The sequence below is a fragment of the Phyllostomus hastatus genome, unplaced genomic scaffold (genome assembly GCF_019186645.2).
Source record: "Phyllostomus hastatus isolate PE091 unplaced genomic scaffold, TTU_PhHast_1.1 phas_contig_118, whole genome shotgun sequence".
NCBI classification, from domain to species: Eukaryota; Metazoa; Chordata; class Mammalia; order Chiroptera; family Phyllostomidae; genus Phyllostomus; species Phyllostomus hastatus.
Genome location: NW_025333543.1, coordinates 5,062,617 through 5,087,151, shown reverse-complemented (window position 1 = coordinate 5,087,151; position 24,535 = coordinate 5,062,617). Strand labels below are relative to the sequence as shown.

At 39.5% G+C, this 24,535-nt stretch overlaps 2 pseudogenes; one reads left to right on the top strand and one right to left on the bottom strand.

The window, feature by feature from the left end:
* LOC123824214 overlaps positions 1–11,743 on the bottom strand; it is a 47,082-nt pseudogene extending 35,339 nt beyond the window's left edge.
* A 53-nt stretch (positions 11,744–11,796) lies between these two features.
* On the top strand, positions 11,797–16,585 carry LOC123824201 (annotated as a pseudogene).
* Positions 16,586–24,535: the final 7,950 nt, after the last annotated feature.

Genomic DNA, 24,535 nt, shown 5'->3' with positions numbered 1-24,535 from the left:
GAAACAACTTAATTGTCTACCAGTGATAGAATGGATAAATATGATTGGGCTATTCATACAATAGAATACTACCCAACAATGAGACCGAATGAATTATTGTACAACATAATGAATAAATCTTACAAATAGGCTGAGCAAAAGAAACCAGACATAAAAAAAGAACATAGTGTATGATCTACTTATATAAACTACAAAACATGGAAAGCTAATCTAAGGTATTTGAGGTCAATATAAAGATTACTTTAATTGGGAGGAAAGACAGAGAATGAATGAATAAAGGTATTTGGGGTACTTGAAATGTTCTGCCTCCTGAATTGGGTGTTGATTATATGGATGTATTCACTTGGTGAGAATTCATTGAGTCACACATTTATGTTTTGTGCATTTTTTAAAACATTGTATTTCAATAAACAATTTAAATACTCTCTATATATGTACAAAATAACATATGATTAAATATTGGGGAATAAATAGAGCTGAAAAATAGAGTAGTTAAGATGCACTATGGACTCTGCAATTATTGAAAGATTTAAAAATAAAAATGTCATCTAAAGATATTATTTTGTTAATCTAGAGATTATTTTGTTAAGCTTGAAATGTGAAATAAAATGTTTCAATCCTACAAAGCAGGTAAATATTTTATATTTTTGTGTATATCTAAGAATAGCTACAGGAAGTTTGAATAATAAATTGAGGGTTTTGAGAAATGCTAAAGCATCAGAATATGTTTGTAGTTTTGGGAATCATAAAATGAACAAAGGAAGGATGGGACAAATTGTTGGGCAACACAATCTGATATAGGATTAAAAATAAAACTGCAAAAGTACTTTTCTTTTGTTCTATTCTCTCAAATAGATCTGTCTTCAACCTGTGCATGAAAGACAGGAGTGAAAATTTGAGGCTCACTCACTGTTCTTAAGTAGATTCACATCCCAGATAGAGGCAAATTACTTTTGTGGTGCTGATAACCTTGCTGAAGCTGTATCTATATTTGTAAACTTTCAAGAATCAAAGAAAACAGAAGAAGAACTGAAAGTTTGGAAGGGGATGATGGTCTCCTCATTTTAAAATGATTATGTATGAAAATTGTAGGATGGTAACTTTAATGTTGATAGTTTTTAAATTTCCAAGCCAAATTTTAGATAAAATGGTTTTGTTAATATTGAGTTTGGGTGGAAAATTAATGGATATGGTCACAGCTATTAAATTTTATTTAACTCCTAAAATAATCTATTATATATGCTTCAGTAAATTTTTTCTTACAGATTAAAAATTGTAATAGCTATTTCAAGATTATATAGGTAGTAAAAATTTAACTGATCCTTAAATTTATGTTCTTTTCACTATATTCCATTTCAAAGATTCATGCTCTTTCAAGCAGTACTACTAAAAAAATGTAGAGACAGTATATTAATTTTATTATTGCTTTTGGCAAAGTGTGTTATAAATTCCAACAAGAGAAAGTAGAACAAATAAGAAGATTCATAGCATAACTATAATATTATGTAAAAAAATGTTAATTAACAAAATGTTCTATAACACCCTTGTATCTTTCTTGTTTAGGCATCTTTATTACCTTAATGATTATTCAAGAGATTGGTGAATGACAACAGGGAGAGAATGCTGGCATACTTCAGAGTAAAAAGAATTCACATTGATTCTCTCTCAGTAGTTACCTACATAGTGCCTACCAGCTGTCAGATCATTTGCAGGACACCTGTGCTGAAACATGAATGAGACAAAGGTGGGAGGGGAGAGTAGGACCAAAAAATTGGCATTGGTCCAATGAAGATAGCATAAAGTATATAAAACAAAGTAGAGTCACTTATGTCAACTAAAATGGCTGTCAGTCAGCCATGACACTTTGGTTAAAGAGAGAAATTACCTAAGTCAGAGTAAACACATCTGGCAAGGAGAAAAATCTGCCCTCGTGGTCAAAGCAGACATGTCTGGCAAGGAGATATGCTTAAGATATTTGCACATATGATCAGAGTAGCCATGTCTGCAAAGTGGGAACACCCAGAGATAGGCTCCTGGGGAAATTCCACACTTGCCAGCAAGGGTGTCAAGACATTTATCAAAAAGACCCAGAAGGGTGAAGTACACCACTTTCAAGGTATAATTGGAACAGTTCCAGACCACTGCCGAGACCACCAAGCTCCATACAGCAGAGGGCTGCTCCATGCCATGCTGATCTCCCTTAGCATTGGCCACTGGAGGCTCTGCCCTGCTGGACTTCACCTGCCCTGTGACCCACCTGGCTCAAGAGATACTTCCTTGCAAGATGCTGACAACTCCCTTGTCCACCGTGCTGTCTCCCAGACTTGCAGACTGACTCTGGTTCATTTCCCCCAATTGATTGCTGTGTGTTTGTGTTATATTCCTCTTAAGATTGCTACAGTGTAAGTAGGATATTAATGTATGTTGATGTTCTACTTTGAGTGAACTTACATTCAATTAAAGTTGGGTGAATAGCACAGTTACTGTGTGTGACTCTTGTCTATTCCTTGGTGCCAGGCTGCTCAGCAGGCAGCTAGCTGAGCAGTTGACTGGCTGACTTATAGGAAAGACTATATCATGAACAGATGCTTATGACAATAGGCTTAGTAGTTAATGCCTGTAAAAATCTATTGCTTCAGGAACTGAAGGTACGGCCCACCCTGACTCCAGGATACCACAAGCAATTTCACCTTTGTGTCCTAAGAGGATTGCAAACAATGAAGATGGTATCTGAGCCATTATGGTGCAGAAAGAGACATCCCACAGCCCAGGACACAGATGTCCTAGGACACGGGACACAGGACACAGGATATAGGACCCAGACAGAAAATCACCAGTCAATGGATGAAAGGATGTTAGGGAAATTGCTGAACTACAGGTTTTATCTGATTTACCTCTTTCCTGAATTCCAAATCCCTTACCTACATTTTCTTTCCCTTGAATTCCAAATCACCTTACCTGTACTTGTTCCTCATTATAAAAAGTCTGGCATGAGGAAGGATGATCCCATCATACTTCTGCTGAAAAGAGTGCATGGCCTCCTCTTTGCTGATTCTGTGTTTGGCCCCAGTGCAACCTCTCCTGTGTTTCTTGTCTGTGATGCTGAAACCTGGTCTCTTCAGCACCACATAGAAGTCCAGGCCATGGACACCAATGCTTGTATCATATTTGATTCCCAGATCAATGTGTCCCTGGATCCTGAAACCAAAGTTTCCAGGATCTGAGAAGTTATTTTTTCACAACTTGTACTCTTTCACCTTTAGATTTTTTCCAGGATTTCCTTCTCTGCTTTAGCCCTACGGACTATGAGGGGGATGGCAATGTTTTCATTTCTCTCAATGCCAAAGTACCTGATGTTTTATCTGACTTTGGAAAACACAGGACCTGGCCTATGAGCTCCACCAGGACTTTGGCTGCCCGGTTGGCCTGTCTCCACTTTCTTTTTTTTTAATTTAATTTTTTATTTTGTATTATTTTTGTTGGAGTCCATTCTGCCTGGTCTCAGGAAGCTATAACCCCCTTCGACTTAGGCTGAGTGAGAGGCCTCCAAACCAGGAGCCACTAAGGAGACAAAACTTATTTCCCTGGCATGAATGCTGCCTGTTCTGTGCCTGACCTCCAATGCTTGATCAGTTAGCCAATGATGGGTAAGATTTCCCAAGGGGGAATCACTTAAGACAGGCATGATTACATGGAGGCCTCAGGGAAGGACTTGGGGGGCTGTGGAAATGAAGGGGTGATCAACATCGACCCCTGTCCCCTTGGCTTTGTCAAAGCCTGAGTTCTTGTTCTAGTTGTGAGAACTCCAAGTCTCCTGGCTGCCTTTGTCTCCTCTGCCCTAATCAGGCCTGTGGAAATAACAGGGGTGGTACAGTCCAGATCAGAGTTGGCAGACCCCGGAGTAATCAGGCCTGGGACATAAAATATGCAAGATCCTGTGAGATCTGCTTGCTGGAGGATGCACTTGATTTAGAATATGAAGGCATGGGCAGGAAACAAAATTAGCCTTTTAGATCCTGTAGTCTTTTTAAGTGATAAAACCCAAAATCTCAGCCCAGAATCCCAGCAGGAGTTCTGTCAGCCTCTTTGAAAATTACCTATTTGTTTGCTCTTCCCTGCCAGACTGTAATCCACACACTGTGTCTGTATTCTTTTTTTTTTTTTAAAGATTTTATTTATTTTTAGAGAGGGAAGGGAGGGAGGGAGAGAGAGAGAGAGAGAAACATCAATGTGCGGTTGCTGGGGGTTATGGCCTGCAACTCAGGAATGTACCCTGGCTGGGAATCGAACCTGGGACACTTTGGTTCCCAGCCCACGCTCAATCCACTGAGCTACGCCAGCCAGGGCTGTATTCTTAATATAAGCCTGCTCAGGTGGCAGCTCAGGGCGTTCTCCCCTAGAGAGAGTGGCCAATTCATACCTATTTCTCCACAGGACTCAGTTGTCCGTATGTATGTTTTTCTCATGTTTTGACAAGCATCTTCAGCGATGGATACTGCTGGGTCAGTATCCATCTCATAGTTTAACATTTGAAGATTGTTGTTCAAGTACACTTCTCTGCCTTTTCCCCTCACCCCTCCTCACCACCCCAGCCCTTCACAACTCCTTCCCCTGTTTCCACCCCTCCTTGTTATCGTCCATGTGTCTTTTATAATTGTTCCATGTGTCCTTTACAATTGTTCACCCTTTCCCCCCATTATCTCCTCCCCTCTCCCCTTTGGTCACTGTCAGCCTGTTCTCAATTTCAGTGTCTCTGGTTATATTTTGCTTGCTAGTTTGCTTTGTTGATTAGGTTCCACTTATAGGTGAGATCATATGGTATTTTTCTTTCACCGCCTGGCTTATTTCACTTAGCATAATGCTCTCCAGTTCCACTCATGCTGATGCAAAGGGTAGGAGCTCCTTCTTTCTGCTGCATAGAATTCCATTGTGTAAATGTACCATAGTTTTTTTGATCCATTCATTTACTGATGGGCACTTAGGTTGCTTCTAGCACTGGGCTACTGTAAATTGTGCTGCTATGAACATTGGGGTGCATAGGTCCTTTTGGTTTGGAGTTTAAAGATTCTTAGGATATAATCCCAGCAGTGGAATTGCCAGGTTAAAAGGCAGTTCCATTTTTAGCTTTCTGAAGAAATTCCAAACTGTTTTCCATAGTGGTTACGCCAGTCTGCAATTCCATCAACAATGCACTAGGGTTCCCTTTTCTCCACAACCTCTCTAACACTTGTTGTTTATTGATTTGTTTATGATGGCCATTTTTACTTGTGTGAAGTGGTAACTAATTGTGGTTTTAATTTGCATCTTTCTGATGGCTAGCAATACTGAACATCTTTTCATATGTCTCTGGAATCTCTGTATGTCCTCCTTAGAGAAGTGTCTGTTCGAGTCCTTTGCCCATTTTTTTCAATTGGGTTGCTTGTCTTCTTAGAATGAAATTGTCAAATTCCATTTGCAAGGCAAATTGTCAAATCATTTTCAAAATGATTGCCTTGCATATTTGTTTTAAGTATATTTAACTCCTTCTAGATGTACTATTATTGCTTTGGATAGTTGATTTAAAAATATTCATTAACATTTATAACATTTGTATTGCTATTCCTTCCTTCCTTCCTACATTACTATGTTTTATGTAAAATAGCTTTATTTTAATGTGAAGAACTTCATTTAGTTTAGTTCAGAGAAGAAAGGTAGTACATTCTTTCATTTTGGTAACCTGAAAACTCCTCTACTTTATCTTTACTTTCTTTTGGAAGAAATAGAAATGTATGTTGATAGTTGTCTTCCTTTAAAATTTTCCATTTTCCTGAGGCTTCTATATCTTTTTTATAAAGTCAGCTGCAGCTTTATTGCTCTTCTTTTGAAGATGATATTGGAACAGTTGTGGAACAAGGTTCAGAACTTGTGATGCTTGGGGTAAGGGTCTCCCCAAACTGGAGAAGCTCTCCTACTCAATGTAGAAAAAGGAAAAAAATCCCCAAACCTCCACAACAAGACTAGGGGAAGGGGAAGTGGATCAGGGTCATTGAGAGCTAACTTTGCATATCTAAAGAACTTGGCCAGTGTTTTAGTAATGTTAAGTAGCTGTGAGAGGGTGCTAGGCACCAGGGAGATGGGGGTGACTGTAACCCATGAGGCATGTAATTGCAGGGGTTTGTTGCACCTGCAGGAGAACAGGAAGGCAGTTAGCTCTATATTATTGGGGACAAGATTGCCTGGACTAACAATGGCAGCTGAGAAAGGCAGAAGTGACCAGATTACTGGCAGTTGTAACCCAGTGTGGGAGGAATTGGAAATGGGGTTATGGAGGAAGATCCACATTAGTATTTAAATTCAGGCATTGGGTAGCCATGCTATCTTGGCCATGCAGTTTGAAAGGATACAAAAAGTCCTCCACAGACCCACCATAGGATGAGGTTTTGGATTAAGAGCAGGAGCCTAGCTAGCTGAGCAAAGACAACTGGAAGAAGCCAGAATACAGAGAGGAATCTGTCCAGCTAAGCTACAGACTTTTATTTTTTTCCCTTAGAGTTTTCCCTCTGACTGGGAAAACTCAGTTTGGCAAGGGGAGGCAGGACTATGTTTGTGGGTGTTTTATTTTTTTTTTTTTTCTGTTTGTGAAGAGTGTGGGATTTAATGGCAGGATTCCACCATTATTCTAAATTTGTATAACTTTTGAATAAATAGTTCTTTTCCTTTTCATAACACTCTGGCATTGGGAGTCAGTTTTAATCAGTGGCAGGGCAATAGAACCCAGAGCAATAGAACTCAGTGGTTCTCTTATCCTTTTTTCCTCCCTTCAAGCTGTTTAAGTATTTTCTCTTTAACTTTCATGTTCATTAGTTTTATATGGTGTGCAAAAGGAAGAAAATGCATTTATTCTGCTTGAGTCCTAAGCGGGATGAATCTGGTAAATCCATGGTTCATATCTTATTTCAGCTTTGAAAAACTCTAGTAACTCAAATAGTTACTCAAACTTGAAATAGGCTCATCTGCCTGGAAAGATGAGGTATTTCTGGCTGTAAAATTCACCCACACCTGATCCTAAGGGTGTGTATTAGCCTTGAATGGACCCATTCAGCTGTAATTAGATGGAGTTACTGCTTTACTGCTTGTGCCAAGATTGTTGGAAGATCTCTCTGGAGTAGCTCAGGGACCTGCTGGTGGGGTGAGTGTGGGCTCTTGCTACAACTCCTGAGTTAGACTAGAGCTTTTTTCATTTCCTCTGGAAAGTTTGCTCAAGTCTCCAGACACTTACTTGTGGCTGGTAATTAATTATCACATATATCAAATCTATTTTGATTTTATTACATATATCAAATATATCTTACAATATTTTTCTGAAACTTTCACCCTGTCTGTTTACCATGATTCTGTTTTCTATTAATGAATTTAAAGATTTTTTTTTGCTATGCTCAGTCTGCTGTTAATCCCATCTATTGACATTTTAATTTTAATATTTGCAATTTTTAATCTAAAATATATTTCTGATTCTTTTTTCAAGATTTTAGATCTCTCTCTGGCTGATGTGGCTCAGTGGATTGAGTGCTGGACTTTGAACCAAAGGGTAGTCAGTTTGATTCCCAGTCTGGGCTCATGCCTGGGTTGCAGGCCAAGTCCCCAGTAGAGGACATGTGAGAGGCAACCACACATTGATATTTCTCTCCCTCTCTTTCTCCTTCCTTTCCCCTCTGTCTAAAAATAAATTAAAAAATCTTAAAAAAACATTTTTGTTCTCTAGTAAAAGTCTGTCTTGCTGATTGTATATTTGAACATAGAAATTACAGGTGTTCTAAATCAAACCTGTGATGTATCCAGTAAAATTGATCATCTGTTGGTCCTGTAGTCTGGGAAAGAGCTTCCAAGTGCACAAGGACTCCTCTTTTGCCTGGAACTTTCAGGAATTCTAAAAAGTCACAACAGCCCACATTGTTTTAAAGAATATGTTACAATTTTACCTATTTTCTTCTTTCCTACTTTTATGACTTTCACCTGCTCTGTATCTGTCAAAAGTGAATGGTTTGTGTTTCCTTATTCTTTGGAGGGGTATATTGTACTTTGGAATTCAGTTTACCTGTTTAACTTTGGATTTCATATTTCTGATGAGCTCAAGAAAAGCTATGATTTTTTAGATTATCTGGATGTTAGCATATGAGTGATGTTTTCTTGTACCTTTCTATCCTAATTGAGAACAGAAGTTTTCAGTGTCTATTTTAATATAAATAAAAATGATAGCATATTAATTAATTTCTATATTTAATTTTATCTCAAATTATGTGATCTAGTATAAGTAGCTGTTGAAATAAAATCCACTAAGTAATAGAATTTTTTTTTACTTTTTTATTTAAATAAGGAAAATTCTTTCATATGGAAAGAGTTAGTACAACCACATATTTTAAAGGAGAAACAATAGGTACTGAACCGTAGGGGAAGGGGGAAGGGTGAGTGTGGCTCCAGGGCCTGGTGAACCCAAGATTCCATTTCCCATCCAAGGTATAAGCATTCCCAAAACAATGTATAAACAAGCTGCACATTACACCTTTAGCCATTGTCTGTTCTTTTAAATATCTGGTTTACATGAAAAGACAAAGAAAGGAAAGGCCAAAATAAAAACAAAAGGAAACAAAAACAAACTCTCAAAACAACAACAAAAAACCCCAAAACTCTTTTTACTATGCAAGGCATGAGGTCAAAAGCTTACAGTATAGTATCCTCTTTAAAGAATGGAAGAAAGTCATCTACACAGAGCCTTCATAGACATGTTCACTTGGAGCCTTTGTAACATGCTGATGACAGGGCCTTGGGGGACACTGCTGCCATTTTGGAGGCAACACAACCTGGGTGGAGAAACAGCAGGTCAGATGCACCTGGAAGATCACTAGACAAATATGAGCTGGTGGTCCAGGTGGAGAACAGGGCCGAGGACAGATGGGGTCTGACCCCAGCACTGAGTCATTGCTGTCCTGGGTGATCTGTCTTGGTTCTGTCTCATGTTTTCAAACAGGAAGGGCTGACTTTCTGAAATCCGCATTTCCCATTGATGACAGAACACAACAAAGTATAAACACCTTGGTAGTTGAAGGCCGTTTCCAATAGACCTGCTAACCCAGGCTTGCTCTGCAGGTGAAAAGGGATGAGGATAGGTGAGAGGCAACATGCAACTACTTGGTGGAGGGGAACTGATCAGTAGGGAGGGGCTGAACCAGGTTGCCACACAATGGGCCAGTTCTGTGCACACCCTCAACCTCCTTGGCTCTGAGCATCAGTCACAAATCTCATCAACCATCAAGGAAGCAGATCCAGAAGACAGGAGTGTGAGGGCATAGCCAGAAAAAACAAATGCTGATATTTAACAACAAGGTACCCCAATATTACTAGATGTGGATGGAATGACCACAACTTTGGAACTGGACAAACCGATTTTTCTGAATGTGTAAGAGTCACACTTTGTTTTCCTCCTTAAGGAACCTAGAGTCATTAGTGTATGAATTCCAAGTTTGAAATCAATAATATGGATAAAAAAGGGGATAATTATTAACAAACATCACAACAAAACAGTGTCAATTGTTAACACATCAAATTTATACATAGGAAAATGGACAAAAGAATTGCTTAGTAGAAAAGAGATTTAATACCAACTAGTTTAGTGACTGCATGTGAATCATATGTTATTTCTAAGTATGAGTTTTTTCAGGGTCAATATAAAAACTGTTAAATTTAGAAGCTAAGTTTCTCACTTCTTTACATATTCCGCAAACTTCTTTCTCCCCAGTGCAAACACACATATCCTGAACTTCACTCTTATCAAACTACTACCTCCATTTTCAATTTGTGAAAAAGCTATCACATATAAACAAAATATATGTTTTGTCTGACATTCTTAAATTTAATAAATTAGTTTTTGTTTTCTTTTTACTATACACTGAAATACTTTGGAGAAGTTTTTTGTCCCCTTTGGATCTTTGTATTCTCAATGAGATAAAACAAAGTTTGTTTGCGAACAAAATCTGCTTGTGAACCTGCTAAGAGTTGATTTAATGAATTTTGTAATAAATTCTCCAGGCTATTAGAAATGTGCCATTTTAAAATGTATGGATTTCATGCCTTCATATTTGATAAATGTTTGTTATTCTGCATTTATAATTGTGGACACATGCATCCTAATACATTTCACATAGTAATATTTCATTGTCTTTTCCATTTTATAAAACTGCTCACTTCAGCATTTAAATGTTTCCAGCTATTCCCTCTTTTGGATTTCTCATATACCCAGGGTAATAAAATAAATTGGGAGATTGAAGGTTAAGAGATTTGAACAACTAGTCAGTTCTAATGACTCTCTTCAAATGCTTCACCAGAAGAGAATTAATGTCATTATAAAACCAACTTTTTATCATAAAGGAAAAAAGAGGGAAACAGTATGAATGGTGTGCTTTCTTGGCAGGTTTGGTAATGTTTTCACCGTTGATCTAGTCATAAACCTCCAATTATGTCCAAGGCATGAGAGCCATTTTAAGATAACAAATAAAGGCCTTATTCACTCAGTTTCATATCATTCAGTGCCTTCCCTTTTGTGCCAATAATTAGTTTAAAGTGAAGATGGCAGGTAGGGGCAATTTATGTACTTTTTAATGAGGTACAGAGCATGGGTATTCTGAAAATAGGGGAACCCCACCCTCTCCCCCAAATCCTGTAAAGAGGGGAAGAGAAATGCCCTTAGAGTGAAGGGTACAGCAGTTAAGTCACTGCATAACAAAGAGATTAACAGCGGCTGCCTTCCTGAAGGGAGGAGCTGCAGAAGCTGCTTGGAGTAAATTGTATACATGACTGTAAGAATGTTCAGGGCTGAATGACTTGGCAGAGTGACATAACTGATCAGGGGGAGGAGTGGGGCTCATACAGCACCTGCTGAGCTACAGGGTGGATGCCCACTCTGGGTGCCTGTGCATGGCTTGGAACTCTTGCCCTGACCAAAGATAACAGCCAAAAGGGGGTCAAAGGCGCTGGGGAACTGACAAAAATGGTGGATACTAATGCACCATAGGAAGAACTGGATGTCAGCCATGCAGGAAGTTCTGAGCCAAGCAGTTGAAATTGGAGCAGGTCAAGTAACACAAGGTCTGCCATGAGATCAAGAGGTCCATTTGGAGGTCTGTCTATAGAAGATGGCAGCAGAGCTGGTGGAGCTGTTGGAGACCCGCTTGGCCAAGCACACAGATACACTGGTGAGCTGATGGTTGGTGTAAAGGTGGCTCCAAAGGAGAGAAAGGGACACTACAAGGACTCAGGTCATTGCACGCAGACTCAGGAAAGGTGCTTGGAGCTCAACTGTCGCTGGGAATCCTGAGCTGCAGACTTCTGAATTTCTGAAGGACATTGCTATTTTGATATGGGGGCTCTTGGCATGGGACTTTAGATCTTGGTGCAAGCTCTCTGTCTCTGGGTTTTGGGCATTTGGACATTCTGGGCATCTGGCCCTGCTCTCCACATAGATGGGAGCACTTGTGGGACTAGGAGATGAGGGGCCCACTAGGGGCTTAGACCCTGCAGAGGATGAGAGCCCACTCCTGGAGCCAGGTCCCATGCTGGGACACATGCCTCCCTGGGCTCCAGCCTCAGGGACAGTGTAACACAGCACATGGTTTCCTGAAGTGCTACATGGAAACTGAGGACAGTACACCCCAGATCCTGAAGGAGGGAGCTGCTGCAAGAGGATGGCAACTCTGAAATCCACAGTGCACATTCTGGAGAGGCTGGACATCTGTTTGTGTGACTGGCTTAAGGACAGATAAGGCTATGGGGGAACTTCTGGACATGGTTCTTGACTTTTTGGGAGCAAGGGAAGTTCTAGGTCTCATCGAAGAGGAGAGCTCTGAGCAGGAGTGCTCTCAGCCCCTCTCAAGGTTAGAACCTTGTTAATGAAAATCTGTTTCCTTCAACACACATCACTGGATCATATAAATTCAAGATGCTAAGTGGCTGAAATCCAGTTTTCATGGTTACAATGACACTACATAGACATATCCAGAACAGATATTTTAAAAATTATTTTTTAAAGATTTTATTTATTTATTTTTAGAGAGGGGAGGGAGAAAGAGAGAGAGAGAGAGAGAGAGAGAGAGAGAGAGAGAGAGAGAGAGAGAGAGAGAGAGAGAGAGAGAGAGAGAGAAACATCAATGTGTGGTTGCTGAGGGCCGTGGCCTGCAACCCAGGCATGTGCCCTGACTGGGAATCGAACCTGCGATGCTTTGGTTCGCAGCCCGCGCTCAATCCGCTGAGCTACGCCAGCCAGGGCTAAAAAATTATTTTATTGTTGTTCAAGAACAGTTGCCTGCATTTACCCCCACTACTCCCCCTTCAAACCCAGACATCCTTACCTCCCTCCCCTGCTTCCACCTCCCCTTGGTTTTGCACTATGTGTCCTTTATAGTTGTTCCTGAAAACCCTTCCCCTGCCCCCATTATCCCCTCCCCTGACAGTAACCATCCCCTCTGGTTACTGTCAGACTGTTCTTAATTTCAATGTCTCTAGTTATATTTTGCTTGCTTGTTTTATTTTGTTGATTAGGTTCCAGTTAAAGGTGAGATAATATGGTATTTGTCTCTCACTGCCTAGCTTATTTCACTTAGCATAATACTCTCCAGTTCCACTCATGCTGTCGAAAAGGGTAGGAGCTCCTTCTTTCTTTCTGCTGCATAGAATTCCATTGTGTAAATGTACCATAGTTTTTTGATCCATTCATTAACTGATAGGCACTTAGGTTGCTTCTAGCACTTGGCTATTTATTGTAAATTGTGCTACTACGAATGTTGGGGTGCATAGTTCTTTTGGATTGGTGTTCCAATGTTCCTAGGATATAATTCCAGTGGTGGAATTGCCAAGTCAAAAGGCAGTTCCATTTTTAGTTTTCTGAGGCAGAACAGAATTTTAAGGATAGCAATATTACTTGATATTTATAATAATATAATACACTAATGAACCTACTCTTGTTATTAATTATACCTATAAGATTTTTTTAAAAGATTTTATTTATTTATTTTTAGAGAGGGAAGGGAGGGAGATAGAAAGAGAGAGAAACATCAATGTGCGGTTCCTGGGGGTTATGACCTGCAACCCAGGCATGTACCCTGGCTGGGAATTGAACCTGGGACACTTTGGTTCCCAGCCCACACTCAATCCACTGAGCTACGCCAGCCAGGGCTTATACCTATAACATTTTTTAAAAGCAAACTGTAATCAATAAATTCTGCAAGCCTGCGGCCTGCCAAATGTTATAGCAATATTAGGAGAATTAATGTTTTTCTTTTGAATAATAACAACAGAAATATTAATATTTATTTACCATATCATTTAAAATTACCTAAGCATTGAAAATTCACTTCCCTGCTAACTTCAATGATGATACTGGAGATAATTACAGTTAACATGTCAGTGTAGTTATTTATAACATTCTCACATATCATAACACCATTTCATATGTATGGAAGAGACAGAGACAGAACATTTAACAATTCCCTAAACATCTACATGTCTGGATTAGAACTAAGGATGAAACATTTTTGCATGATTACAATATAAAGTTGTTTCTTTCTTCTGATTTGCATACCTTTTATTAAAGTAGGATATTTATTTATTTATTTATTTTAAATATTTTTTATTATGCTATTACAGTTGTCCCATTTTTCCCCCTTAATTCCCCTCCATCCTGCACCTGCCCTATCACCCACATTCCCCCACCTTAGTTCATGTCCATGGATTGAACATATAAGTTCTTTGGCTTCCACATTTCGTATATGATTCTTAACTTCTCCCTGTCTATTTTTTTACCTAACATTTATTCTTCTCATTCTCTGTACCTTTTCTCCCATTCTTCCCACTTCCCTTCTCTGCTGATAACCCTCCATGTGATCTCCATTTCTGTGATACTGTTCCTGTTCTACTTGTTTGCATAGTTTTAGTTTTTTCAGTTTTAGTTGTTTATAGTTGTGAGTTTGTTGTCATTTTACTGTTCATATTTTTGATCTTCTTTTTCTTAGATAAGTCCCTTTAACATTTCATACAATAAGGGCTTGGTAATGATGAACTCCTTTAACTTGACCTTATCTGGGAAGCACTTTGTCTGCCTTCCAGTATAAATAATAGCTTTGCTGGATAGAGCAATCTGGGATGTAGGTCATTGCCTTTCATGACTTTGAATACTTCTTTCCAGCCCCTTCTTGCCTGTAAGATTTCTTTTTAGAAATCCGCTGATAGTCTTGTGGGCACTCCTTTGTAGGTAACTGTCTCCTTTCCTCTTGCTGCTTTTAAAATTCTCTCCTTATCTTTAATCTTGGATAATATAGTTATGATGTGCCTTGGTGTGTACTTGCATGGGTCCAACTTTTTTGGAACTCTCTGAGCTTCCTGGACTTCCTGGAAGTCTATTTCCTTTGCCAGTTTAGGGAAGTTCTCCTTCATTATGTTTTCAAATATGTTTTCAATTTCTTGCTCTTCTTCTTCTGGCAGCCCTATGATTCCGATGTTGGAACATTTAAAGTTGTCCTGTAGGTTCTTAAACCTCTCCTCACTTTTTAAAATTATTTTTTCTTCATTCTGTTCTGGTCAAATGTTTATTTCTTTTTTTCTGCTCCAAACCATTGCTTTGAGTCCAGGTTTCCTTTCTGCTACTGTTGGTTCCCTGTGCATTTTCCTTTATTTCACTTTTCATAGCCTTCACTTTTTCCTCTATGTTGGGACCACACTCAGCTATTTCTGTGAGCATCTTGATTACCAGTGTTTTGAACTGTGCATCTAATAGGTTGGCTATTTCTTCATCACTTAGTTGTATTTTTTTTTTTCTGGAGCTTTGATCTGTTCTTTCATTTGGGCTATTTTTTTTTTGTCTTGGTATGCCTGTTACATTCTAAGGGGTGGAGCCTTAGGTATTCTCCAGGGCAGGGCAACCCACATTACTAGGTTGTGGTGCTGTAAGTGGGAGAGTGGTCCAAGAGGGAACAATGCTTCTTGCTCAGCTCTTGGCCAGCTTTCAGTTCCTCCATTACCCACAAGCAAATTGGGCCCTTCTGGTGCTGATTCCTGGGTGGGTGGGTACATGTATGTGTGTTCTAGGACCCTGTGGGTCTCTCCAATGCACTCTCCTGTAAGTCTGGCTGTTTCTCCTGCTGCCACAACACCTAAAGGTTTTTACAGTCAGAGATTTTAAGGCTTTATTTCCCCACCATGGAACCCTGGGTTGCTCCTCAGTTGTTCCTCCTGGTTTATCTGCATGCAAGTGTGGGACCACTTGGTCTGCCAACTGTTGACTCACTAGTCCCAGTCTGCCCCAGTCCTCCAGCCTTTGCCCTGCCACGAGTTCTCTCTGCCCTGGCTCCCTGTCTCTGCCCCTCTTACAGGTCTGGATGAATGTTTCTTCTTTAACTCCTTGGTTTTTGGACTTCTATACAGTTTGATTTTCTGGCAGTTTTGTTTGTTTTATGTTTTTAAATTTGTTGTTGTCCTTCTTTTGGTTGTGGGAGGAGGCAAAGTGTATTTACTTATGCCTTCATCTTGGCTGGAAGACTAGCCTGCCTTTTAGAGAAAGCCTGAAGAAAAACTCTTAATTTTTCTGTTATATATTCTTTGCAAATATGTAAATAATCATTATCTCTGACTTTATCCATAAATGTGGTTGCATTGCTTTAAGAAAATTCTGCATAGATTTGAGGGTGAGAAGAAATAGGCCCCTGGGCCAAAGTCAGGCACCTTAAGCAGGGGCAGCACATATGGATAGGGGTGGCCAAGGATTGCCTGGGCAGAATGTCATGATGGACTAGGGGACCATGCCACTGCTCTGCTTCCCAACATCCCAGTCTATCAGAACTTGCTGAGCTTGGGCCCTGCAGACCTGATGCTTGCTGGGGCTTGTGCACAACCAATGGAAAACCATGCCCTAAGACAAATTCCTGTGGGAGGAACAGTTCTACCACTACTATTTGGTGGCTGTGAATTGCCCAAAACCCTGAGGCTACATCCTGGTACCAGGAGTTGAGGCAACTCTATGACATGGGGCTCTGCATGGAGGAGCAGATGGAAGGAGCACATTGACCCTGTCCTGTACTTCAGCTTCTTCTACTCTGGCTACCGTTTGCTTCCTGCTGCAAGGACTGCATGGTAAAGATCTGGAACAATTACCTGAACATCTTGCTTTTGCATAGCATAGACACAGACATGCAGCTCTGCAATTGGAGCTATACCCAGTCCTTCCAGTTCAACTAGGATGACTCATTGTTGTTGGCTTGCCCAGGAGTGCTCTTAACTTCTCCTTTGGAGAGATTTCAGCCATCAGCTTAGATCACTTCCTGCCTCTGTCCCAAGTAGAGTAATAAGCCCTAGGATGTATTTGGCTGTTGGCTCACAGAGACCAGCCTGATCTTGGGGATCCTGCATTGCATCTGAGACATCACTTTCCAGAATGTGGAGTCTGAGAATATCAGTGTAGTGAAGGGGCTCTGGAAACTCCACCCCAACACCATCCACATGTGGATGATGGCTGACTGGCTATTTCCACAGCCCTGATCTGCTGGTGGACACTGGTGGGGGGAACTAATGCCTCCAAAAGTTCCTCATCTTCACTATGGGCTGCTTCACCTACATGCCACACCAGATTGGGGGCACCAAGAAGATCCTACTACCCCAGGTGATCATTAGTACCCTGGACCATGTGATCGACACATCATTGGGATGAACTTGTCTCCAGACAATAGGTACATGTAAGCTAAGAGTCACACTGGGCCCAGTGGCTCAGTGGTGGCTGAACACATGCAGCTGCCACCCATGGCTCAGGACATTGAGCTGCTGGTGTTTGATCTGAAGATCATGCCAGAGGTGAAGCTGGCTTTGCATGTCCATGGTGCCTACACATGCAACAATGAGTGCTTCTTCATCTTCTCAGATGTCAGCAGGTACTCTGTGACCAACAAGGCAGGGGCCAGCACAGCTACATCTGAAACCTGTCAGGATGGGCAGGGTAGTACAAGTGGGAATCTAGTTACAATTATCATTTTGGACTACAAATATGGCCACCGTTTGGACTACAAGTAATATGGCAACTGAACTCTGACCCAGAAGAGGTGACTGACATCAGACCAGGAGCCACCAATGCTAAGTTGCTTCTTTGTTCACCAAGAACCAATCCTTGGCTCCCGTGCGAAGTCCAGCCATATAAAACTCCCAGCCTTTCCCTTCTCTCGCAAGGTCTTTTCTTAGCCCCTTCTCCGGGCGGGGAAAACGTTGCCTGGGAGCACAAACTTCCAAAATAAAGCTCATCTGCATGTTTCCATGGCTAATTGGCTGTTAATTTCCTCAGCGGGGGTCTAAAAAAACCTTACAAAACCACCAAGAGAACATCTGCCTAGCCATGCTGTGGCACCAGTACTTGCTCATCTCATTGGTCTTCAGTCCCCAAGAACAGGATCTTTGGCTGATGGCCAGTGACAAAGATACCATCAAAGCCTGTTGCTCGCTCTGCAAAATGTGTATCCACCAGGCCCCATGCCAAGGTCTGTGCCCCTTCTCCTGGTTTGCCAGCCAAAAATGCTGAGAGGTTCCAGCCAATAGAAGAACCCTTGGTGTCCTCTGGCTGCTGGGACCCACTGAGGATGCCATGGAGTCTGTGTCCTTTTTCTACAGGTCAAGCTATTGCCAAGACCCCATGGGGGACACAGAATGTCTTAGGAAGGGGGTGTGAGAACAGAAAGCCTGATTCCTGAAGTGATCACCGGCTGGCAGTGACTGCAGAGTACTGTGGATGGCTTGTCAACATGTGAGAAAAATACACAGAGGCAACCAGGTCCTGTGAGGGGATAGGAACAGCAGGGCTACTCCTCATGTGGGGAGCGCCTTGGCCACCCTCTCTCCTGGAGGGCACAGCTTGGCCACCCTCCCTGGTGGGGAGAGCACCCCATTCCCCTTCTGGAGAGGCTTTTTATTGGTTTCCTTTGAATAAGAATTCAGGTAAAAGCTCATTACTCATTGCTAGGAAGTAAGGATCAAACAATAGATAACAAGGAAGTCTGAGGGCCTATTGTGAGTCAGGGTCAAAGAGCTGCAAAACTTTAAAGAACAAACTTCTTTCTTGGACCCTTAATTCAACTGAGAACATTCTAAACAAAGCAGGTTTCACAGGATTTTACATATTCTTTCTTAGGCCTGATCACCTGGGCAACCCACCCTTTTCAGCACAGAGTTGCACCACCCTGTCATTGTTTCAGGCTTAGGTGGAGCAAGGGAACTAAGGCAACCAAGAGATAAAGAGATTTTCTCCTAGACGTTGAGGACTCAGGTATGTTGAAGCCGAGGAGCGAGGGTCCATCACCCCCGTTTGCTGTAGCCCCCAAAGTCATTCATTTGGGGGCCTCCCACGTGATCATGCCTGTCTTAGATCATTCCCCCGCTGGGAAATCTTACCCGTCTTTGGCTAACGGACCAAGCTTTGGGGTGCAGTTATGAATGAAGCAGCAGAAGCAGCACTCCTGCCAGGGAGATAAGCTTTTGTTTCCTTGCTAGCTTCCGGTCCAAGGCCACTCCTTCAGCCTTAGCCTAGGCGGGGGTTACAGCTTCTGATACCAGGCAGGGCAGTTCCCAACAGATTTCCACCATGCTGGCACACGCACACTGCCACCTGCAACAATGAGCTTAGTAGTGGGAAGACAACGGGTGGGCTCCTGACTGACTTGGTGTGCACAGGAAACTGCCCCCTACCCTGATCTCCACAGAGCCCCTTTCCCTGGGCCTCGGCATTGGGACAGTCACACAGCACTAAACCTAGGCCAGTCCTGTTGGGCCCTGGGAGTTCTGGGTTCACCCTGTGGTCAGTGGTGTGGCCTGGGCAAACTGAAAGTCACTAGTTACCTGTTCATGGCTTGGTTAAAGTAAAGAGTTAGCAACAACAGAAAAAGTTAAATTAAATGAAAAATAAATAAGTAGATTTAAGGGCTTCTATACCTTCTAAAGTGATTTTATTGAGGAAGAGCATTAGACTACTGAGAGTGGTAGAATATATGTGGGAATAAAAATCCAGGTACTCTCTACGAAGAAGACTTTGTTTTACACATAAATAAATATGTTATTTATATTATATATTAATATTTTAAAAATATAATTACTTTAGCTTTATTAAGATACCATTGGTATAAAAAACTGCACATAATTACTTTATACAATTTGATGAGTTTGGACATATGCATAAACTCATGTAGCCATTACCACAATCTCCTCCAAAGTGTTTATGTCTTTTTATAGTTTTTGTTTGGGTTTGTGTATGTGTGTGTTACATGAATACTGAATGATTCAACTCGTATGACAAATCTCAAATAGTTAAACTCTTAGAAGTAGAGAATAGAATGATGACTACCTATGCCAGAGGAGGAGAAAATAAGACTTTGTTGTACAGTGAATTCTGTATCAGAGTAATCAAGGAACATTCAACAAACCATTTCTGTCATAGAATAAAATCTATACACATATACACATGCAAAGACTCACACATACACATCACCTTACCTCATTCAGTTATTGTGCTTACCTCATTTCAGTTAATGCTTTATGTTGACTTTCTAAAAAGGAGCCCCAGATTTGTTATAATCCACCTACCCCTTTAACACTTGTTTTAGCAATGTAATTACAAGTGTTTTATGAATGTTTTGAAAATAAAAATGAAAATAAGTGTAACATCCATAATGGTCAAATATATGACCAAATTCTAACCACGACTATTCCTAAGTGTATTAGTTCAAACTTTAACAAAGGTGTTAGTAATGAAAATATCTGCTAAGGGGTATAGGCTTGAAATCTTTATTCCAATTAATAGCTTATAATAAAAAGTGACTTGACTTCTAGTAACAGAAAAAGTTCCAACTGTTCATAACTCTAAATATATTATTTTTTTTAGCTAGGATGTTATCATAGGGTGAGAAGAAAAATCAAGCAATCGCACATTATATACAAAATTATGAGTTCTGAGCTTCATGACTACTGAAAATTAGAAAAACATTGGATAATTCCTACAGAGAAAACTGTTTAATGGAAAGGTGGGCTAAGCTATCATAAATGTGCCCGGTGTACCCCCATTAGTATAAATTAATAGGCTGAACTATAATTAGAGATAGCCCACAGGAAAAAATATTGGAAGAACAAAGATTGCATTTTATTCACAATGCAGATCACCGTAAGACAAGAACTTCTGCTTTGATTAGGATCACTTATTAATCTTACTTAGATATGACTAAATGCTAAAATTTTCTAATTTGATCACTTAAAACATATCAAAGAATATTTTTTAGTATGAGTTTGAGCTTATGAAGAAGCCAGAAAATGAAACAAGCCAATTAATATTGTCTAGTGTGTTTGTATTTATATTTATAATCCTTGTTCTGGGTCTTTTGTAGAGATACTTTGGAGATAATTTGAGTACATTCTTCTATGCTGTTACATTATTTAGTACCTCAAGGTCTTCTGTTTCTTTACCCTAGTCTAAATGTTCTCTAGCATATGAGGTCTGTTCGGAAGGTATCTAGCCATGTACTATAAAAAATGATGTTTATTGAAGAAGATGCAAAACACAAGAAACATTGTACATAGGGCAATGATACCCCAGTCCCTTCCAAAGTAGGCACCTTGGGACTTACATGGTGATAGTTCTTCTAATCACCATTAGTTGCCTGATCATATTATCCTGAATCTCCTCACTGGTCTGAAATCTTTTCCCTTTCGGAGGTGACTTTAGTTTTGGAAAAAAACAGAAGGCATAGGGCAACAAATCTGGGTTGTAGTGAGGCTGAGTCTCCTGAGTGATTTGATATTTTGTCAAAAAACTCTGCACAAGATGTGATGCATAGGCAGGGACATTGTCATGTGAAGCTGCCCATCACCAGTTGCCCATAGCTGTGACCTTCTGAATTATCCAAATAGTTACCATGGAGGAATATTGAAGCTTAACACAAAATTTGATGTAGATTCATTGCCCTACTTGCTCAGTCATTATGAATGTGAGGGCCATACAGTCAACATGCTCATTCAATGGCATCCACCATCCCCACTGACTAGTAAACACGGGTCATCACTATTCATGCAGCACATTCCAGTCCACTCTCCTTGGCCAATCCAGTCAAATCTCCTTACATTGAAGTCGTGCAAACTGTTCTTGTTATATTAATAATGGGTGGACTTCTTCTCTACAGACCTTGTATATCATGTAGATTTTTTACTCATCTACCAAAGGGAGAAAAAAAGGAAAATTTATTTGCATATTTCCCTCTGACCTTTTCTTATTTATCAAAATTCACCCCACAGAAAGATAATTTGCCTGAATTTAAAGATTACCTCATCTAGTCCTCTGGTGGCCTCTCAGGAAGAAGCATCCTATAGCCCAGAGTAAAGCAATTTATACAGAAGAGGGAAGTTGAACAATGAAAGGAGAAATATCAGAGGTGCCTTTGTTTTGGATCTTACTGGTTTTGGTAAAAGGTTCCTTGTGTCAGTTTTCAAAATCTATTGTGTTACCAGAGAGAAAAAATGAGGTGGTAAAGGAAATCTGAAAAGGCATACAAGATGCATGATCAGTATACTACCAAATGAATGAAGCATTGTAACTCATTATTGATCTAACTTAATAGTGAGGTAATCATATTTCATATATGTTGGGTGTATTTGCACATTGTCTTCTGTTAAATTCTTCTTTAAATCTTTTGTCCTTTTTTTTTCTTGGTATTTCATCTCATTAATATTTTTAATTCTTGTTACTAAGATATTGCCTATTATGTACATGGAAGTATGTTCTATATTTGCCTAATTTGAACTTCACTTAAGTTATAGCTTATGTATAAAAGTTACAAATGATGTTGCAGGCAAATATACCTATCCATCATCCATCCATACATCTTGTCTTCGGAAATTCATTTTAAAAGATGTTTCCAGCTTCAAAACTCTCGACAAATTTTTCTCCACTGTAGTGTTGATGATATGGATTGTTTTCCATGTCGTGGGATGATATAAATTGGAGATCTTTAGGATTTTATTTTTCAGATAGATCGCCAAATCATCTCTACGTATTTATTGATTAGACGGTTCTTTCTCACTTACTTGAGGTGGCATCTTATTACCTGCCAATATCCTATATATACTCATAAATCTATTTGTTCTTATTTTTTAAAAAAAGCCTCAGCTACACTTTCACATTTACTCTTCCACATGAAGCTCTAAAGCTTTTAAAATTGCACTGACATTACAGACTAATTAGGAAAATTAAAAATTCTTTCTATGTATAAATTTTTACTTGGAGCCTCAAACATAAAAAAGATAAACCTGAAAATGTATTAACTAGGCAACACAAAAACAAAAACATGGTCATAGGGAATTTATGTTTCATACTTCATATTTGATTTCTAATGTTGTTTTTAGAAGAGGAAATGGCAAAATTTATCTGATCTTTTACATTTTGGTAATAAAAGTTACTCTGTTGATTTTTCAAGAAGGGAAGGTCATGAAAAACTCAACTAAGATGAAAAGAGGGGATGAATCACTCCTGAGGGTATGACTGAGCTTTGGAGAAAGAGATTTCTTTTGTTGAGTGAATGTCAAAGTACTTTATGCGGAAATATCCTTAGCACTCTCTTTTTACTTCAGAGATAAGGTCATTCTTTATCTGAGAAATGTTACAGTTTCACTTTTGAAATTATTTAAATATATACATGTTTTGGGGGCTTATACTTATTAGAAGTCATTGAAGTATGACTAAATTAACTGCAACTATGTGCATTGTAGTCACTGGAAAAATCTTTTGACAAGTGAGAGGCTGTAGCATCAGAACTCCAGCCTCACTAAGGAAAGTAAAATGTAGAAATACTAGCTCATTAAGCCATAGGCAAAAACTGACTTTACGTTTGAGGTTTCAGGGGAAAACAAAAGAAGAACAATACCAAACAAACAAACAAACCAATAGCCAAAGCAATATTGAGGGGAAAAAAAAGAACCAAGTTGTAAGCGTCATACTCCCTGACTTCAAATTATAGTACAAATGACAATGATGAAAGCAGCATGGTGTTGGCAGAACAGACACACAGACCAATGGAGCAGAAATGAGAGACCAGAAACAAACATGTAAGTTGTTTTTGGGGAAATAATTTTTGACAAAGGAGCCACAAATGTACAGTGGAGAAATGAAAGCCTCCTCAATAGATGTTGTTAAAAAAATTAGAAAACCATATACAAAAGATTAAAACTAGACTACAATTTGTCCCCATATGCAAAAATAAAATGGAACAAAGACCTAAATATAAGACCTGAAACAATAAAATATATGGACGACAACATAAAAACTAAACTTATAGAATTGGTATTAGACAAGAGTTTATGAATTTAACACCAAAGACAAGGGAAATAAAGGCAAAAATAAATGACTGGGACTGTATATAACTAAAAAGCTTCTGCACAAAAAAAGAAACTGGCAAAAAAAGGCAACTAACTGAATGGGAGATGATATTTTCCTCTTGTTGGAGCAAACCACAGCTCCAAGAGGTTAATATCGAAAACATATAAAGAACTCATACAACTCAACATGAACCAATCCAATTAAAAAAGTGGGCAGAGGACCTGAACAGACATTTCTCCCAAGAAGACATACATGTGGCCAACAGATATTTGAAAAGATGCTCAACTTCATTAGCTATTAGGGAAATGCAAATCAATACAATGAAATACCACTTCATACCTGTTGGAATGACTATTATCAACAAGACAAGTAATAACTGGTGTTGGACAGGCTGTTGAGAAAAAGGAACCATCATTCACTGCTGATGATGATGTAAACTGGTAGAGCCAGTGTGGAAAGTAGTATGGAGGCTCCTCAGAAAATTAAGAATAGAGTTAACATATGTCCCAGCAACCCCTATTCTGAGTACTGACCCCTCAAATTGAAAACATTTATTTACAAAGATATATGTAGCCCTGTGTTCATTGTAGTATTATTCACAGTGGTTAAGAGATGAAAACAACTGAAGTGTTCCTCAGTAGATGATTGGATAAAGAAGATGTGGTACATGGAATACTTCTCAGTCATAAGAAAAGATGAAATCCTACTATTTGCAATAGCATTGATGGAACTTGAGAATATCCTATTAAGCAAAGTAATTCAGACAGAAAAGGTTAAGAAATGTATGATCTCATTCAAATGTGGGATATAAAACTGAGAGCAACAAATGATTAAACAAAACAAACAAACAAAAACTGAGACAAACACTACAGTATGTTGGTTACTAGGGGGTGGAGGAGAGGTGGATAGTAATTGGTAAAAGGGGTCAAATATATGGTGACAGAAGATGGTTCAACTTTGGTTGGTGAGAACGCAATGCAATATTCAGATCATGTAATCTATAATCTTATTCATAACATCACCCAAATATATTTAATAGATAAATAGCAATATTCCTGGTGAAAAGTTATAACATTTAAAAAATATTAACAATATTACTTGGCTCGACGATATTGCAATATGCTTCCCTCA